Raw genomic sequence first — 18,992 nt, 5'->3', positions numbered from 1 at the left:
CTTGCACTGTAGTGAATGAGTTTTGGTAAACTCCTAGGGATAGTGGTGTGTGTCTAGAATCACACTGTGAGTTAGTGTGTATTTGGGATCAGTGTGAGAGAAGCATTTGGTAACATCATGTATTTGCTGACAGATAACTGTTTTAAAACCTGTCATGTTGTGAAGTTTTAGTAGCATTAGAATCCAGTCTTTGCTTATGCGTTGATTAAATGAGTCATGCTTTGACACTGATGTGCTGTACTTAAATATGTAGATTGTGTTCAGTAACATTAACTCTTCTAGACTAGTGAATGAGTTTTGGTAAACACCTAGGATAGTGTTGATTGTCCAAAATCACACTGTGAGTCTGTGTGCATTTGGGTAAGGATTGTGAGAGAAGCATTTGGTAACATCGTGTATATGCTGACAGATAACTGTTGTAAAACCGGTCATGTTGTCAAGTTTTAGTAGTATTAGAAGCCAGTCTTTGCTTATGCTTTGATTAATTTAGTCAGGCTTTGACACAAAAGTGCAGTCCTAAAATATGAAGATTGAATGCAGTTCCCTTATCACTTCCACAGTAGTGAATAATTTTTGGTAAACTCCTAGGTATAGTGGTTGTTGTCTAGAATCACACTGTGAGTCTGTGTGCATTTGGGAACCACTGTGAGAGAAGCATTTGGTAACATCGTGCATTTGCTGACAGATAACTAATTTAAAACATGTCGTGTTGTCAAGTTTTAGTAGCATTAGAAGCCAGTCATTGCTTATGCGTTGATTAAATGAGTCAGGCATTGACACTAAAGTGCAGTTGTGAAATATTTAGATTGTGTGCAGTTCCCTTACCACTTCCACTGTAGTGAATGAGTTTTGGTAATCTGCTAGGGATAGTGTTGTTTGTCTAGAATCACACTGTGAGTCTGTGTGCATTTGGGAACCACTATGAGAGAAGCGTTTGGTAACATTGTGTATTTGCTGACAGATAACTGTTTTAAAACCAGTCATGTTGTCAAGTTTTAGTAGCATTAGATGACAGTTATGGCTTATGCTTTTATTGAATGAGTCAGGCATTGACAGTAAATTGCAGTCGTGAAATATGTAGATTGTGTGCACTTTCCTTACCACTTGCACTGTAGTGAATGAGTTTTGGTAAACTCCTAGGGATAGTGGTGCGTGTCTAGAATCACACTGTGAGTTAGTGTGTATTTGGGATCAGTGTGAGAGAAGCATTTGGTAACATCATGTATTTGCTGACAGATAACTGTCTTAAAACCTGTCATGTTGTAAAGTTTTAGTAGCATTAGAATCCAGTCTTTGCTTATGCGTTGATTAAATGAGTCATGCTTTGACACTGATGTGGTGTACTTAAATATGTATATTGTGTGCAGTACCATTAACACTTCCAGACTAGTGAATGAGTTTTGGTAAACTCCTAGGATAGTGTTGCTTGTCTAAAATCACACTGTGAGTCTGTGTGCATTTTAGTAAGGTTTGTGAGAGAAGCATTTGGTAGCATTGTGTATTTGCTGACAGATAACTGTTTTAAAACCAGTCATGTTGTCAAGTTTTAGTAGCATTAGAAGACAGTTATGGCTTATGCTTTCATTAAATGAGTCAGGCATTGACAGTAAATTGCAGTCGTGAAACATGTAGATTGTGTGCAGTTCCCTTACCACTTGCACTGTAGTGAATGAGTTTTGGTAAACTCATATGGATAGTGGTGCTTGTCTAGAATCACACTGTGAGTTAGTGTGTATTTGGGATCACTGTGAGAGAATGTGGGAGCCGGCCTCGTGGTGTGGTCCTGTTTCCCCGCGCTAAGCCGCACAAGGTCCCATGCACATCGGGACTCCTCCATCTTGGATTGCACGTCACTCCACGTGACCATCTGTATGACCCTCCTCTACCCGGCCTCGGTCCCAGCGAGGCCCGACATCGAGACGCCAACCCCTGGCCCGGGGGATACCACGTGAGCCCTTCCCACTCCCGGTGGAGGGCAGTATCTATGGGACCCCCAACCGTCTCTCCACACCTGGGTGTGACCGCCCCACAGCTCTCTGGGGCCTGGTGCCTCTCCTGCTGGGCGTCTGGCCGCTCCCTACCCGGCCTCTCCGCCCCCTCCGGGCGCAAGGGTCCGGACATCAAAGGGCTCCCGTCCTATATCTGGGGCGACCCGACAACAGGACAGGAGTTGTATCCTGGAGTCAAGAGCCCTGCTGATCGGATCGCGGCTGACCCTACGGAAGAAGCCTCACCCCGAACCACCACTTGAGCCCTGCTGACGACGTCGCGGCTCCACCGTGCTTAAAGACCTTCACGAACCTTTGGGGCCCTGCTGACGCTGTCGCGGCCCGACCTTGTTGAACCTTACCACCTGAGCCCAGCTGACCTCATCGTGGCTCGACCGAAGCGGACCGACCACCAGAGCCCTGCTGACCGTGTCGCGGCTCGACCTAAGCGGAACCACCATCCGAGCCCTGCAGACGCCGTCGCGGCTCTCCACGTCCGAGCCGCTCTGAGACCAGCATCCAAGGTCTGGCAGAGCCCTCCCGTACCTGGTTGGTACCAAGACTGTCCCGCTACCCTATCCTCTTAACGAACATTGAGACTCTGATAGGATCCCTCTGTAAATATTGCCCGTATTACTGCCGATAAAGAATCTAATCTTGCAACTGCTATTGAGTCCTGTGTGGTGGTGTTACTGGGCCTAGTACGATCATAGGAGAAGGACCTCCCCGAGGGGGCTTCTCAGCGGCGCTCGGCTATAACTTTGCGGTAGGAAGGTGCCCGGAACAGTCTCTCCGACTACCCGGTGGGCCTCCCTCCAACATTTGGTGGCCAGCGACGGAATCCGAGCCAGACGCAATCGTACAAGCAAGTAACGCAACCACTGCCGGACCAGATGGGAAAAGAAAACCATGGATGGCCAAGAAGCAACCGTGGCCGCAACCTTCCAGGTGGAGAAACTGGAGGAATACACCCACAAAGAACTCAAACAGTTCTGCAAGGACAAAGGGATCCCAACCACAGGATTGGGCACCAAGGAAGATATGCAGAGAGCCCTGAAAGCCTGGGCAGAACTCGAGACCCCTCCACCCCGAGCCGAAGGGACCTCGGCCAGTGACGGAAACCTGCCGACCACGACCCCGACAAACGGGGAGCGAACCGTCCCAGACACCAGCCTTTCCCACGAAGAGATACGAGAACGGGAAAGGGCGCGGACACACGAAATGGACCTTGCCCGACTCCGGCTGGACGGTGAGCTCCTACTGGCGGAGAAAAAGATAGCCCTGGAGCAACTACGGCTGCAAGAGGAAATCGAGGAGAAGAAAAGGCATCGGGAGCTAGAGGAGAGACGGCTAACCCTCGAGCACGAGAGGAGCCTTAAAGAACTTGAACTAAAAGCTAAAACTGGGGAGACCAGCAACCCCGGAGCCCGGGACGCTCTGCCCCTGACCGAGCCAAAGGTTCACATCCCCAAGGATGTCGTCAAAGAGTACTATAAAAATGATGACATCCAGCAATGGTTCCGAGCGTACGAGGTGGCCATGACCTCCCATCGGGTACCCCGGAAGGATTGGGGCACCGGCCTATGGGGGAGGTTCCTCAGCGAGGGGCGGGATACCCTGCTGCAACTCCCCGACGCCGTGATGACCTCGTACGACCACATGAAGGAAGCCCTGCTCACACGTTACGGACTATCGGCCGAGATGTACCGGCAACGCTTCCGGGACTGCAAGAAGATCCCCGGTACCACATGGGTCGAATACGTGGACTTCTTCAGCCGAGCGTTGGAAGGATGGATAAAAGGGAGCAAGGTCACCTCATATAATGAACTGTTCGACCTCATTGTCTGGGAGCACCTCGCCAACAACTGCTTTGTGGAACTAAGGCAACACCTCCAGGACAGTAAACTGACCGAGCCCCGGAAGCTCGCCGCCGAAGCGGACCGATGGGTCAACACCCGGGTCCCCCGGAACCCTGTGGGGGACTACACCCAGAGTACCACGGGACCCCCCCGCCAGCGAGGCAGAGGAGGGGGGTCCCACCGCAGTCGAGAATTCCCAGCCGGGCCACCCAGAAGTCCACCACGAGGGCAAGCAACCAACCCCGCTTCCCCGACCCAGGGCCGAAGAGGGACCCCTATCGCCCGGTCTGGACCACGACCGACAGTGACCTGCTTCGGATGTCAGCAGACCGGCCACTATGCCAGTGACCCGGCATGCCCCGTGAACCGACGGAACGGGACCGCTGGGCCCCCTCCCCGACAAATAGCCGCCGCAGCCCTGGGGGAGAGAGAGGACGAGGAGGAAAACCACGACGACGGGTCCCCCGAGTGGGAACCAGCAGCCATGTCGCTTGTATGCCTAGGCTCCCGAGAAATGGTGCCCCGAGCCACCATCCCAAGCAACACCCAGAAGTACCAACAGTGGGTCACCATCAACGGGCGACGGGCCGAGGCCCTCTGGGACACTGGGGCCAGTGTGACCGCTGTCCGCTGCCATCTGGTGACCCCCGAACAGATCCTGCCACATGTCCTCTGCCCTGTCCGGACCGCCGACAACACCGAGAGCATGTGCCGGATGGCCCAAATCCCCTTCGAGTGGGGAGGAGTGTCCGGCACCCTAAAAGTAACTGTCCGTGACGACGCCCCAGTGGACTGCCTCCTGGGGAACGACCTAGAGAGCTCCCCCTGGGCCCAGGTGGAGCGCCGAGAGCATCTGGGGATGCTAGGACTACCCGAGTGGGCCTGCGCCACCACTCGGTCCATGACCACCCAGCCAGCCACGGCCCCGGCCCCCGACAAGCCGGCGGGCCCCGAACAATCCACCTCCTCTGGCCCGGAGGAACCTGACGAGGAGGCCGGGCCGTCCGAACTTTCTTCCAACGAGGCCGCTCCCCTCAGCGAGATCCCCGAGCTGGCCCAGTGGCGCCACGACGGGGGCCCCACCTGCAAACAATTCCAGCAAGAGCAGAAGGGCTGCCCGTCCCTCGAGGGGGCCCGACAGCAGGCGGCCGCGCAGGCTGCGGGGGACCCCACGGGAACCCACTGGGTCTATTGGGACAATGACTTATTGTATAGCGAGCAGAAAGTCGCCGAACTAGGGGCTGGCCGGGTGCTGGTGGTCCCCCTCCGATTTCGAGAGTTCCTCTTGAACCTGGCACATGACGTGCCCCTCGCCGGACATCTAGGGCGGGACAAGACGTACAGCCACCTCGTGACCCATTTCTATTGGCCCCGAATGAGACGAGACTTGGACCAGCACTGCCGGTCCTGCCCGACCTGCCAAGCTAGCGGGAAGACTGGGGGACGAGTGAAAGCCCCCCTACAACCATTTCCAGCTGTCCACACCCCGTTCGAACGAGTGGGGATCGACATCGTGGGGCTTCTCGACCCCCGAACCGCCCTGGGCCACCGCTTCATCCTGGTACTGGTCGACCACGCCACCCGATACCCAGAAGCTGTCCCCCTCCGAACTGTGACAGCTCCAGTGGTGGGCCGGGCCCTGATGGGCATCTTCTCCAGGGTGGGGTTCCCCCGAGAAGTAGTGAGCGACAGGGGGACGAACTTTATCTCGAAATACATGAGATCCCTCTGGCAACAATGTAGGGTCACCTATAAATTCACTACCCCTTACCACCCCCAGGGGAACGGACTGGTCGAGCGGTTCAACCGAACCCTGAAGGGGATGATCAAGGGCCTGGAAGAGCCCCTCAGGAGGAGATGGGATGTCCTGTTGCCCTGCCTCCTGTTCGCCTACCGGGAGGTACCACAGAAGTCCCTGGGCTTCAGCCCCTTTGAACTGTTGTATGGGCACCCCGTCCGAGGGCCCCTCAGCCTGGTCAAGGAGGGTTGGGAGGCGAACGTCCAAAGTGCCCCGCCCGACGTCTACCGGTACCTCCTGACCCTGCGGAACCAGACTCGGAAGTTCCGGGCCCTGGCAGAAGCCAACCTTGAAGCCAGCCAAGAAGACATGAAACGCTGGTATGACGAGAATGCCTCAGCCGTCGAGTTTGAGCCGGGCCAGCAAGTCTGGGTCATGTCACCCGTGGACCCCTGCGCCCTGCAGGACAAGTGGACCGGGCCCTTCAAGGTAGTTGAGAGGAAGAGCCCCGTCACGTACCTGGTCGACATGGAATCTCCGAGGAACCCCCTCCGGGTCCTGCACGCCAACCGGCTCAAGCCCCACTTTGCCCGAACTGAACTAAGCTTACTGCTGGCTACTGACGATGGGGGTGAAAGTGACTCCGAGCCCCTACCAGACCTCCTGGGGTCCTCAAGCCAAGACGGCTCCTTGGAGGGCGTCTGCCTCTCCGCCACCCTGACACCAGAACAGCGCCATGACTGCCAGAAGCTGCTGCAACCCTTCGCTGCCCGCTTCTCTCTCACGCCCGGGGTGACCCCCTGGTGCGTCCATGACGTGGACACGGGGGATAGCCCCCCTGTACGGCACCGCGCTTATAGAGTGCCTGACCAAGTCCGAGCCTGCATAAAGACCGAGGTCGCCAAGATGCTCGCCCTCGGAGTCATCGAGCCTTCCGACAGCCCGTGGGCCAGCCCGGTAGTCTTGGTACCAAAGGCCGCCGCCCCCGGCACGGCCCCCGAACTCAGATTTTGTGTCGACTACCGGGGCCTGAACGCAGTTACCAAGACCGATGCCCACCCTTTGCCACGAGCCGATGAGCTGATTGATCGCTTAGGGGCCGCCCGCTACCTGAGCACCTTTGATCTCACCGCTGGGTACTGGCAGATCAAGCTCACTCCCGGCGCACAAGAACGATCAGCTTTCTCTACCCCCGATGGCCACTACCACTTCCGGGTGATGCCCTTCGGCATGAAGAACGCCCCAGCAACCTTTCAGAGGCTGGTAAACAAGGTCCTGGCCGGTCTCGAAGCCTTCAGCGCAGCCTACCTCGATGACATTGCTATCTTCAGCGACCACTGGGCCGCGCACCTAGGACACCTTGGGGAAGTCCTGGCCGCTCTCCAAAGAGCCGGGCTCACCATTAAAGCCAGTAAATGCCAGATCGGTCAAGGCTCTGTGACCTATCTGGGCCACGAGGTGGGGAGTGGCCAGGTGGCCCCCCTCCAGTTAAAAGTCGACGCCATCCAGGCGTGGGAGCCTCCCGCCACCCAAACCGCTGTCCGGGCCTTCTTAGGCCTCACAGGTTACTACCGACGCTTCATAAAGGATTATGGCAGCATTGTGGGCCCCCTTACGGAACTCACTTCAAAGAAGCAACCCAAGATGGTGCACTGGACGCCCCGCTGCCAGACCGCGTTTGATGCTCTCAAGGCGGCCATGTGCGCTGCCCCTGTGCTACGGGCCCCCGACTACAGCAAGGAATTTGTAGTCCAGACCGATGCATCAGAGTACGGGGTCGGGGCAGTGCTCTCCCAGCTGGACGCCAAGGGCCTCGACCGACCGGTGGCCTTTATCAGCCGCCAACTGCTGCCACGAGAACAGAGGTGGAGCACCATCGAGCGGGAGGCCTTCGCTGTGGTATGGGCTCTCAAGAAGCTCCGGCCCTACCTTTTCGGTACCCACTTCAGGGTCCAGACTGACCACCGGCCCTTGCGGTGGCTCATGCAAATGCGGGGCGAGAACCCCAAGCTGTTGCGCTGGTCCATCTCACTGCAAGGGATGGACTTCACTGTAGAACACCGGCCCGGCAACGACCACGCCAATGCTGACGGCCTGTCCCGATTCTTCCGCCTCGGCGAGGAGAACCCCCAAGAAGATGGGTGACTCTCCCTGCCTTCAGCTGGGGGGAGCCGGCCTCTTGGCGTGGTCCTGTTTCCCCGCGCTAAGCCGCACAAGGTCCCATGCACATCGTGACTCCTCCATCTTGGATTGCACGTCACTCCACGTGACCATCTGTATGACCCTGCTCTACCCGGCCTCGGTCCCAGCGAGGCCCGACATCGAGACGCCAACCCCTGGCCCGGGGGATACCACGTGAGCCCTTCCCACTCCCGGCGGAGGGCAGTATCGATGGGACCCCCAACCGTCTCTCCACACCTGGGTGTGACCGCCCCACAGCTCTCTGGGGCCTGGCGCCTCTCCTGCTGGGTGTCTGGCCGCTCCCTACCCGGCCTCTCCGCCCCCTCCGGGCGCAAGGGTCCAGACATCAAAGGGCTCCCGTCCTATATCTGGGGCGACCCGACAACAGGGCAGGAGTTGTATCCTGGAGTCAAGAGCCCTGCTGATCGGATCGCGGCTGACCTTACGGAAGAAGACTCACCCCGAACCACCACTTGAGCCCTGCTGACGACGTCGCGGCTCCACCGTGCTTAAAGACCTTCACGAACCTTTGGGGCCCTGCTGACGCTGTCGCGGCCCGACCTTTTTGAACCTTCCCACCTGAGCCCAGCTGACCTCGTCGCGGCTCGACCGAAGCGGACCGACCACCAGAGCCCTGCTGACCGTGTCGCGGCTCGACCTAAGCGGAACTACCATCCGAGCCCTGCAGACGCCGTCGCGGCTCTCCACGTCCGAGCCGCTCTGAGACCAGCATCCAAGGTCTGGCAGAGCCCTCCGGTACCTGGTTGGTACCAAGACTGTCCCGCTACCCTATCCTCTTAACGAACATTGAGACTCTGATAGGATCCCTCGATCCCTCTGTAAATATTGCCCGTATTACTGCCGATAAAGAATCTAATCTTGCAACTGCTATTGAGTCCTGTGTGGTGGTGTTACTGGGCCTTGTACGATCATAGGAGAAGGACCTCCCCGAGGGGGCTTCTCAGCGGCGCTCGGCTATAACTTTGCGGTAGGAAGGTGCCCGGAACAGTCTCCCCGACTACCCGGTGGGCCTCCCTCCAACAGAGAAGCATTTGGTAACATCATGTATTTGCTGACAGATAACTGTTTTAAAACTTGTCATGTTGTGAAGTTTTAGTAGCATTAGAATCCAGTCTTTGCTTATGCGTTGATTAAATTAGTCATGCTTTGACACTGATGTGGTGTAATTAAATATGTAGATTGGGTGCAGTACCATTAACTCTTCCAGACTAGTGAATGAGTGTTGGTAAACTCCTAGGATAGTGTTGCTTGTCTAAAATCACACTGTGAGTCTGTGTGCATTTGAGTAAGGTTTGTGAGAGAAGCATTTGGTAGCATTGTGTATTTGCTGACAGATAACTGTTTTAAAACCAGTCATGTTGTCAAGTTTTAGTAGCATTAGAAGACAGTTATGGCTTATGCTTTCATTAAATGAGTCAGGCATTGACAGTAAATTGCAGTCATGAAACATGTAGATTGTGTGCAGTTCCCTTACCACTTGCACTGTAGTGAATGAGTTTTGGTAAACTCCTAGGGATAGTGGTGCGTGTCTAGAATCACACTGTGAGTTAGTATGTATTTGGGATCAGTGTGAGAGAAGCATTTAGTAACATCATGTATTTGCTGACAGATAACTGTTTTAAAACCTGTCATGTTGTGAAGTTTTAGTAGCATTAGAATCCAGTCTTTGCTTATGCGTTGATTAAATTAGTCATGCTTTGACACTGATGTGGTGTACTTAAATATGTAGATTGTGTGCAGTACCATTAACTCTTCCAGACTAATGAATGAGTTTTGGTAAACTCCTAGCATAGTGTTGCTTGTCTTAAATCACACTGTGAGTCTGTGTGCATTTGAGTAAGGTTTGTGAGAGAAGCATTTGGTAACATTGTGTATTTGCTGACAGATAACTGTTTTAAAACCAGTCATGTTGTCAAGTTTTAGTAGCATTAGAAGACAGTTATGGCTTATGCTTTCATTAAATGAGTCAGGCATTAACAGTAAATTGCAGTCGTGAAACATGTAGATTGTGTGCAGTTCTCTTACCACTTGCACTGTAGTGAATGAGTTTTGGTAAACTCCTAGGGATAGTGGTGTGTGTCTAGAATCACACTGTGAGTTAGTGTGTATTTGGGATCAGTGTGAGAGAAGCATTTGGTAACATCATGTATTTGCTGACAGATAACTGTTTTAAAACCTGTCATGTTGTGAAGTTTTAGTAGCATTAGAATCCAGTCTTTGCTTATGCGTTGATTAAATGAGTCATGCTTTGACACTGATGTGCTGTACTTAAATATGTAGATTGTGTTCAGTACCATTAACTCTTCTGGACTAGTGAATGAGTTTTGGTAAACTCCTAGGATAGTGTTGATTGTCTAAAATCACACTGTGAGTCTGTGTGCATTTGGGTAAGGATTGTGAGAGAAGCATTTGTTAACATAGTGTATTTACTGACAGATAACTGTTTTAAAACTGGTCATGTTGTCAAGTTTTAGTAGCATTAGATGCCAAACTTTGATTATGCTTTGATTACATGAGTCAGGCTTTGACACAAAAGTGCAGTCCTGAAATATGAAGATTGTGTGCAGTTCCCTTATCACTTCCATAGTAGTGAATGATTTTTGGTAAACTCCTAGGTATAGTGGTTGTTGTCTAGAATCACGCTGTGAGTCTGTGTGCATTTGGGAACCACTGTGAGAGAAGCATTTGGTAACATTGTGTATTTGCTGACAGATAACTAATTTAAAACCTGTCATGTTGTCAAGTTTTAGTAGCATTAGAAGCCAGTCTTTGCTTATGTATTGATTAAATTAGTCAGGCATTGACATTAAAGTGTAGTCGTGAAATATGTAGAATGTGTGCAGTTTCTTTACCACTTCCACTGTAGCGAATGAGTTTTGGTATACTCCTAGGGACAGTGTTGTTTGTCTAGAATCACAATGTAAGTCTATGTGCATTTGGGAACCACTGTGAGAGAAGTGTTTGGTAACATTGTGTATTTGCTGATAGATAACTGTTTTAAAACATGTCATGTTGTCAGATTTTGGTAGCATTAGAAGACAGTTATGGCTTATGCTTTCATTATATGAGGCAGGCATTGACAGTAAATTGCAGTTGTGAAAAAATGTAGATTGTGTGCAGTTCCCTTACCACTTGCACTGTAGTGAATGAGTTTTGGTAAACTCATATGGATAGTGGTGCTTGTCTAGAATCACACTGTGAGTTAGTGTGTATTTGGGATCACTGTGAGAGAAGCATTTGGTAACATCATGTATTTGCTGACAGATAACTGTTTTAAAACTTGTCATGTTGTGAAGTTTTAGTAGCATTAGAATCCAGTCTTTGCTTATGTGTTGATTAAATTAGTCATGCTTTGACACTGATGTGGTGTAATTAAATATGTAGATTGTGTGCAGTACCATTAACTCTTCCAGACTAGTGAATGCGTTTTGGTAAACTCCTAGGATAGTGTTGCTTGTCTAAAATCACACTGTGAGTCTGTGTGCATTTGGGTAAGGATTGTGAGAGAAGCATTTGGTAACATCGTGTATTTGCTGACAGATACCTGTTTTAAAACCGGTCATGTTTTGAAGTTTTAGTAGCATTAGAAGCCAGTCTTTGCTTATGCTTTGATTATATGAGTCATGCTTTGACATAAAAGCGCAGTCCTGAAATATGAAGATTGTGTGTAGTTCCCTCACCACTTCCACAGTAGTGAATGATTTTTGGTAAACTCCTAGGTATATTGGTGGTTGTCTAGAATCACACTGTGAGTCTGTGTGCATTTGGGAACCACTGTGAGAGAAGCATTTGGTAACATTGTGTATTTGCTGACAGATAACTAATTTAAAACCTCTCATGTTGTCAAGTTTTAGTAGCATTATAAGCTAGTCCTTGCTTATGCATTGATAAAATGAGTCAGGATTTGACACTAAGGTGCAGTACCATGTACTATTCTGTTCACTGTGGCAGAACTGAAAATGTAAAAGTTTTACCTAAGCACTGTCCTAGAAGTAGTCTGATTATTTAGTCAGTTTCTAAGTACCAAATAGATTGCTTCAAATGTCTATCCAGTATTCCTGTAGTGTTCTAACATACTATACACTTGTATTTTACACCTTCAATTCCCTAGTCAGTATCCATACACTTCCAGGAAACATCCTGTCACTTCCTTTGCAGTCCTCTAGAGACCCATTCAACAGCATGTACTAATCTATTCACTGTGCTAAAAGCCAAACACTTATAAATTCACCAAGACACTCTCTTTCCAGTACTCTAATGATTCAGTCACTGCCTAAGTATTCATGCACTGAGCCAGGTCTTAGCACATGGACTTCTTCAAATCCCTATCCACTATGCATGCAGTCCTCTAACCATCTACACACTTCTCTTTCACACCTTCAATTCCCCAGTCAGTATCCGTTCACTTCCAGCAAACACCCTGTCACTCCCCTTGCACTCCTCTAGTGACCCATTGAGCATCATGTACTAATCCATTCACTGCGACAAACCCTAATAAATTCACCCAGGCACTGTCCTTGCAGTACTCTAATCATTCAGTCAGTACCCAAGTACTCATCCAGTGACCTAGGCCTTAGTACTGCTTCAAACCCTTATCCACTATGCATGCAGTCCTCTAACCACCTACACAATTGTCTTTCACACCTTCAATTCCCTATTCAGTATCCATACACTTCCAGGAAATACCCTGTCACTCCCTTTGCAGTCCTCTAGTGACCCATTCAGCACCATGTACTAATCCATTCACTGTGCTAAAACCCAAACACTTATAAATTCACCAAGATACTATCTTTGCAGTACTCTAATCATTCAGTCAGTGTCTAAGTAGTCATACACTGAGCCAGGCCTTAGCACATGGACTCCTTCAAACCCCTATGCACTATGCATGCAGTCTTCTAACCACCTAGACACTTGTCTTTCACACTTTAAATTTCCTAGTCAGTATCCATACAGTCCAGCAGTCCAGTACTGCTTCAAACCCTTATCCACTATGCATGCAGTCCTCTAACCACCTACACAATTGTCTTTCACACCTTCAATTCCCTATTCAGTATCCATACACTTCCAGGAAATACCCTGTCACTCCATTTGCACTCCTCTAGTGACCCATTCAGTACCAAGTACTAATCCATTCCCTGTGCGAAAGCCTAGCACTTATAAATTCACCTAGGCACTCTCCTTGCTGTACTCTAATCATTCAGTCAGTGCCCAAGTAGTCATGCAGTGAGCCAGGTATTAGCACATGGACTGCTTTAAATGCCTATGCAGCATGGATGCAGTCCTCTAATCACCTACACAGTTGTGTTTCACACCTTCAATTCCCTAGTTAGTATTCATACTCTTCTAGCAAACACCCTGTCACTCACCCAGTGTGTCTCCTTTTAGTACTGTAATCATTTAGTCAGTTAGCATGTAGTCTTTTAGTGAGGTAGGCTTTAGGGCATGAACTGCTTCAAAGTAGTATGCACTATGCATGTAGTGTTTTAACGATCGTCACACTTGTGGTTCAGGGCTATAGTTTCTTAGTCAGTTTTTATATAAAATGTGTTTGTACAGTAATTGAATAGTATAAATTTGAAAGTTATTAATATACATTTATTTGTGATTCTTTTTTACAGATACAGAACAGGAGTGTTTCTCATCTGTTTGCACTCTTCTCGTGCAAGATTGTTTGGATGAAGGGTCCTTAGGTGTTTCATCATACTTGCTTTGCCGATGAGTATTTTTTTTTAGGATCCCTTCGTAACAGAACTCTTGCGAGTGACGAAGGTGGCATTGGTCTTTGTTTGCCCCTTGGAAAAAGTTAAAAATGTCCTCACCACTGAAGAAAAACGTTTTGGGCATGGTGCCTTCTGCAAAAAAAATTCCTCAGATTTGGTAAATATTTTAAAGCGGCAACATTTACAGTTTTTGTAAGTTAAACTTATAAAATGTTGTTAGCTCTATGCATTTTATATATCTGTGACTTGTTTCTTGTGGTATTTTGTTGAGAATACCATGTTGGATTTTTTTTAACAATCTTTCTGATTTTCCAGGTCTGTCGTCGACATCCATGGTTCCCACAGGAGTGTTCCGCCTTGTTGTTTTGTATTATTGTTGTTACATTTTGTTTATTAGTTTATTGTTCATATATATGTTAATAAAAAAATAAAGTTTGAAAATAGTTTATCGTTTTTATATTTATAATTATAAAAAATAAAGTTTGAAAAAAAATGAATAACGTTTTTGGTTGTTCTGTTAACTGCTGTGTGTCTCTTTCTTGTTCTTCTTACTGTTATTTGATGGAGTCCACCATGGTGTCAAATTTTGGGGCACTTATCACTGGAATACTGGTGATATCTGCAGTCTGCACCAACTTATGAATAGTGTGTTAGATTTATCTCAACTTTACTTCCGTTAAAGTGCTGATAATGAAATGGAGAGTAGCCGTTCCCGTGCACAAAGACACGAGGTGCACCTTTCCGATTTATTCTAAATACTAAAATCCTGTATTGAATTGCACTGAGGTATTGGCTGCACTTACAGTGTACACACAAAATCTATTAAGAAATCTCATTGTATTTATATTGATTGGGAATAGTGCGTCAGGTGCTGGATCTTGACGAGATACACTGCTCAGTTTGTATATTGTTCTGCACACGAAAAAAATCACATCACAACTTTCACACCAATTGCAATGCGAAACAAATTCCGGCGATAAGACACGTTAGCACCAGGGATTTTACATCTGCTTTCTGTTGGTGTTAAGCAGGACAACTACCTGCACCATGAAAGGGAACACAGCCAAGAGCCACACCAGAACACCCAAAGGTGCCATAGAGTCAATGAGCATGATACAGGGATACCCATGAGGGCCAGAAGACTCATCTCAACAACACCAGGACCGCCAATACCCCCCAAACCCACATCTTAGTAAGTGTGTCCCTGTGGTCATTGTCTTAGCATGATAGGCACGAGCCCTGCAACATCACAGTGTGCTGTCACCTCAGCGTTGGCAGTGAGCCTGGATGTGTAGCTACGCACGCATCCTCCTGCATGCACAACTGGCATGTGCTGGTCTGGGGTTCACAGGTCAGTGCAGGGGTGTGCCTATCTGGCAAGGGGAACGGGGTGTCTCGGACATATCCGTGTACAGGAAGTGCAGTAAGTGTGTCTCTGTGTTCTGGTGTGGCCTGTTACAAGAGCCGCAGCAGTCGATGTTGTAAAGTGGCATGCACCACCTCCAAACGGCACTGTGATGTTGTAGTTGGAATGTAGCAGGACATGCGCAAATAGGCATTACAATGATGTGCCGTACGAGTGCATGAGATACAACAGCGCACCGTACAAAAGTGTGGGGGCTCGTGGGAGGGAGGAGCAGCCGTTTGGCAACATAACACACAGTGAACTTGACCATATGCCACATGCTGGGCATCTCATCCATGATGACCACAGTCGCAGACATCCCACTACACCAACGACTGGCCTTTGTACACATCCTGTATGAATGCAGCGTGGTTTTCACTTCTATGCTCGTTCAGTGGTGTGATGTTGGCGGTTTGTGTGACTTGTGCTCCTTGTTGGTGTGTTTCATTTTGGCCATTGTTAGTCTATATGTGTGTTGTACTTAATTGTGCATGTGTGCCATTCTGCCCATCTCCCCCCTCCCCCACTCCCTGCTTCTTCCTCTTCCTAGTGCTGTTGTGTCTACAATTTTGTTGCTGCACACATAAATACATGTAAAGAATACATTAGAATAGTTCCTTGATTCTTTTAGGTTTCAAAACTTCTCTATTGGTTTCTTTTTAATTTTCCATATGAACCGCTTTTCACATAGAAGTTAGAAGTGCAACGTATTCTATCAACACACTTTCTAGAACATTCTACAATATGTGCAGGTTAAAAGTTCATACATTTTTTAAAACTTTACGATATTTTTTTGTAACATTTTCTTGAACATTTAACGACAAGTGCAGGTTAAAAGTTGACGATTGTTTTAAGTTCGAACAGTGCCTTCCAAATGTAAGTAGCAGGTGTGGTTGAGCTGAGCAAATGTTATCCTATGATATGTACTCCACGTTGAAACTGCTTTTTCTTAACCAATCACAAATATGCTTTTCCACAAAACTAATGTGCACCCTACTTTTAAAAAAGAATGCTTTTCATGATATCTTTAGAGATAAGTTATAGATAGGAATTAGCATTTAAAAACCTTTGAAATTCACTGAAAAAACCATAGGTTTCATGCACGTTATAGTTAGGAATTGGCATTTAAAAAACCTTTGAAATTCACTGAAAAAAACGAAGGTTTCAGGGGCGTTATAGTTAGGAATTGGCATTTAAAAAACCTTAGAAATTCACTGAAAAACCATAGGTTTCAGGGGTGTTATAGTTAGCTGGACATTTCCCTCGTACAAAACCCTAGAAATTTCCCTGTTATAGTTAGTTCAGCTAACTATAACTCGTGCCCCCGCAATGCACTACTGATGACGTCACATATTACATCACTCATGACATGGTCAGTGACATCACTGATGACATCACTGAGGACATCTCAAATGACATCACTGATGACATCATCCATGTGATAAATTAGTACAACTTCTCACACCCTAATATAACCTTTGATACACTGACTCAAAATATCAAACGGCCATTTTGACAATCATAGATACTCCAATACCAATAACTACTCACCCACTCATTGACTTTTAGGTCTACATACATGTCCACTCACTCACCTGTACAGTCACTCATACTTACAGTCACTCTGTGCATTTATACACCTATATAGACACTCACACACCGCCAATCATCCATTGAGGTACTGACAGTCAGTCGTGCAAATAATTAATCACAGTCCAATTTACTCACCTATACAGTTAAACACACTCAAGTTCACTTACTCATGAAAATACTTACAAATTCTGTGTCTTCCTGCAGAAAAAACAAACAGCACATGACACAGATATCCTTGCACTATGGGGCATACAGCCACTCCCAAAATCACACACTCTCACATATAGATAGTTATATACTCTAACTCACATATACACTGCGTTTCACATATTTAGTTACTGACACATGTACAACTGAGATATAAATTCAATCACTAACACACCCATACATACACTCACCCAACCATACAGTCCATCACAGATGCATTTTTAAAACCATGCACCCACTGAATCACCCACTCACATATCTAGTCACAGAGTCACACACACCCTACCCACACAAACACTCAGGCACCCATACAGATACTCAGACAACCAATCAATAACCCATAGAGACACTCATATAGCTATTCACAAAACCATGCAGCCACTTATACACCAACATACAAACACATACAGACATTCACACAGTTTAGTCACTAGTCTGCAGTAAGATACATTTAATGACTCACTTATAGAGTCAGTTAGGCACCAAGAAAATCATCCATTCACACACTTGTACACCCACTTATTTTTCAACAGGCCTTTCCCTATATATATTAAACATATTAAAACTGTTCAGAAACACATACCCAATGGATGATGTCATCAGTGATGTCATCAGTGATGTCATTTGAGCTGAACTAACTATAACAGGGTAATTTCTAGGGTTTTGTACGAGGGAAATGTCCAGCTAACTATAACACCCCTGAAACCTATGGTTTTGTCAGTGAATATATATATATGTGTATGCTTATAGCGTCCTGGTGACATGGATACCAGGCAGCCAGATTGTAATTGTCCTATGTATAATCCAGCAGTTGGCCAGTCCATTAAATGAACCCATCATAATAAAGATGAACTGTTGTGAAGACTGATTTAAGCATTTCTGCAATCAGACTGTTTGAGTGGCACATTGCACGATGCACATCTGCAGCTTTGAATTGGGAACATGAAGTTCTGTAATAATTATGACCTGCAGACTCTTTATTGCAGACCTCCTCCCCTTCTGTTATCCTCGGGGTCAATTGCATCCTTGAGTTGAGTGTAATTTACTAGGTCAAAACAGGTCTTTTTGGCTCATTTATGGAAGAATTATAAGCACTGCCTGTACCTTGCATTAGATAGATGTACTCCTGACATGCTGGTGGTACAAAGTATGCATGCATTGCCATGGCACTGCCATAGGTGCTAAAGGACGTTATGGATTCCACAATATCCCAGAAGTGTTCCCACCATTTAAGACAGGCTAGAAATGAATCCCGAACTGTGTTGCCATGTACACCAGACCCCTCCAAAGTACCCCTGCACTGAGTTTCTCAGCTCTCCTGACAATGTCTTCCTTTACATTTCTACAGGTTCAAGCGGCCCCTGGAGCTTTTCTAGCTGCCCTATTATTTCCCTGTCCCTGCACAGCTGGTGCTCCTTGATGCTCAAGAGTCTTCAAGACATATAATGTTGTTGCATCTTCATGGCTCATGAAGTCTCTGATTGGTGGGCGAGCATGGTAGGTGAAGTCACTCATTGATAATTTGAAGTCATCTTGTATGAGTATGTTGATACCTTTTGAGAAGGCTATTTGAGTTTCGCCTGATGAGTAGATCGCAACACGGTCAATTCTCCGGTTCTCTGCCTCAACTGTTGCAGAAATTCACCTAATGAGTTTGAAATAGTTTTTATTAGTATAAACTGGTATCACTCCCATCAAGATGATAAGCTAACAGGGATGAGAGGTAAGCCCTTTTGGTTAACCACAGTTGCTTCATCAAAGGCCACCTCTGTATTGCAAAATATGCCATTCTCTTGCTGTGCCATGCACAAAGTCTCTGGTGCATGTGTAGAAACCTTTTTCAATGTAATTGCTCTCCTCTACTGTCCTCCAGAGGTCGTACTTGTAAAATACTTAGGGGCCCATTACGATTGTCCGCCCGCCACCGTATTGTTAAACAGGACAAACCGCCAGAGGTGCGGTGGTCCCGCCAGGCCCATTAGGATGCATCTGCCACCCTGGCGGTCGCATCTTGCATGTTTTACATTGCTGCGGGCGGTGCTGTAAGCAGCACCCCCCACAATGTAAAAGATGCATGGTGTGCATTGGCATGCACAACGTGACATGCACTGTGCCGTGCCTGCCACCTTGTGAATGCCAATGTAGGGGTATGAGGGGAGTACCATGGGTACCCCCCAAGTGTAGCCTCCCACTCCCCCACCACCTCGGGGGCCCCTGCCATGGATATGCAAGCACACCGCACACATCATAATATGGATGGCGGTGAATGTAAGGCACCGC

The 18,992-nt window shown here is 48.0% G+C and overlaps 1 protein-coding gene and 1 pseudogene across 1 annotated transcript in view; both read right to left on the bottom strand.

Annotated features, from left to right (window-relative positions):
• LOC146863753 (uncharacterized) overlaps positions 1 to 18,992 on the bottom strand; it is a 218,590-nt gene that overhangs the window by 68,021 nt on the left and 131,577 nt on the right. The gene's annotated exons all lie outside the window — the stretch shown is intronic.
• LOC146863754 (calcium uniporter protein, mitochondrial pseudogene) lies at positions 17,690 to 18,537 on the bottom strand (annotated as a pseudogene).

This window comes from Triturus cristatus, chromosome 2_1, assembly GCF_964204655.1.
Source record: "Triturus cristatus chromosome 2_1, aTriCri1.1, whole genome shotgun sequence".
Lineage (NCBI taxonomy): Eukaryota > Metazoa > Chordata > Amphibia > Caudata > Salamandridae > Triturus > Triturus cristatus.
The sequence above is the reverse complement of the archived record's forward strand: the minus strand, read 5'-3'. Positions and strand labels throughout refer to the sequence as shown.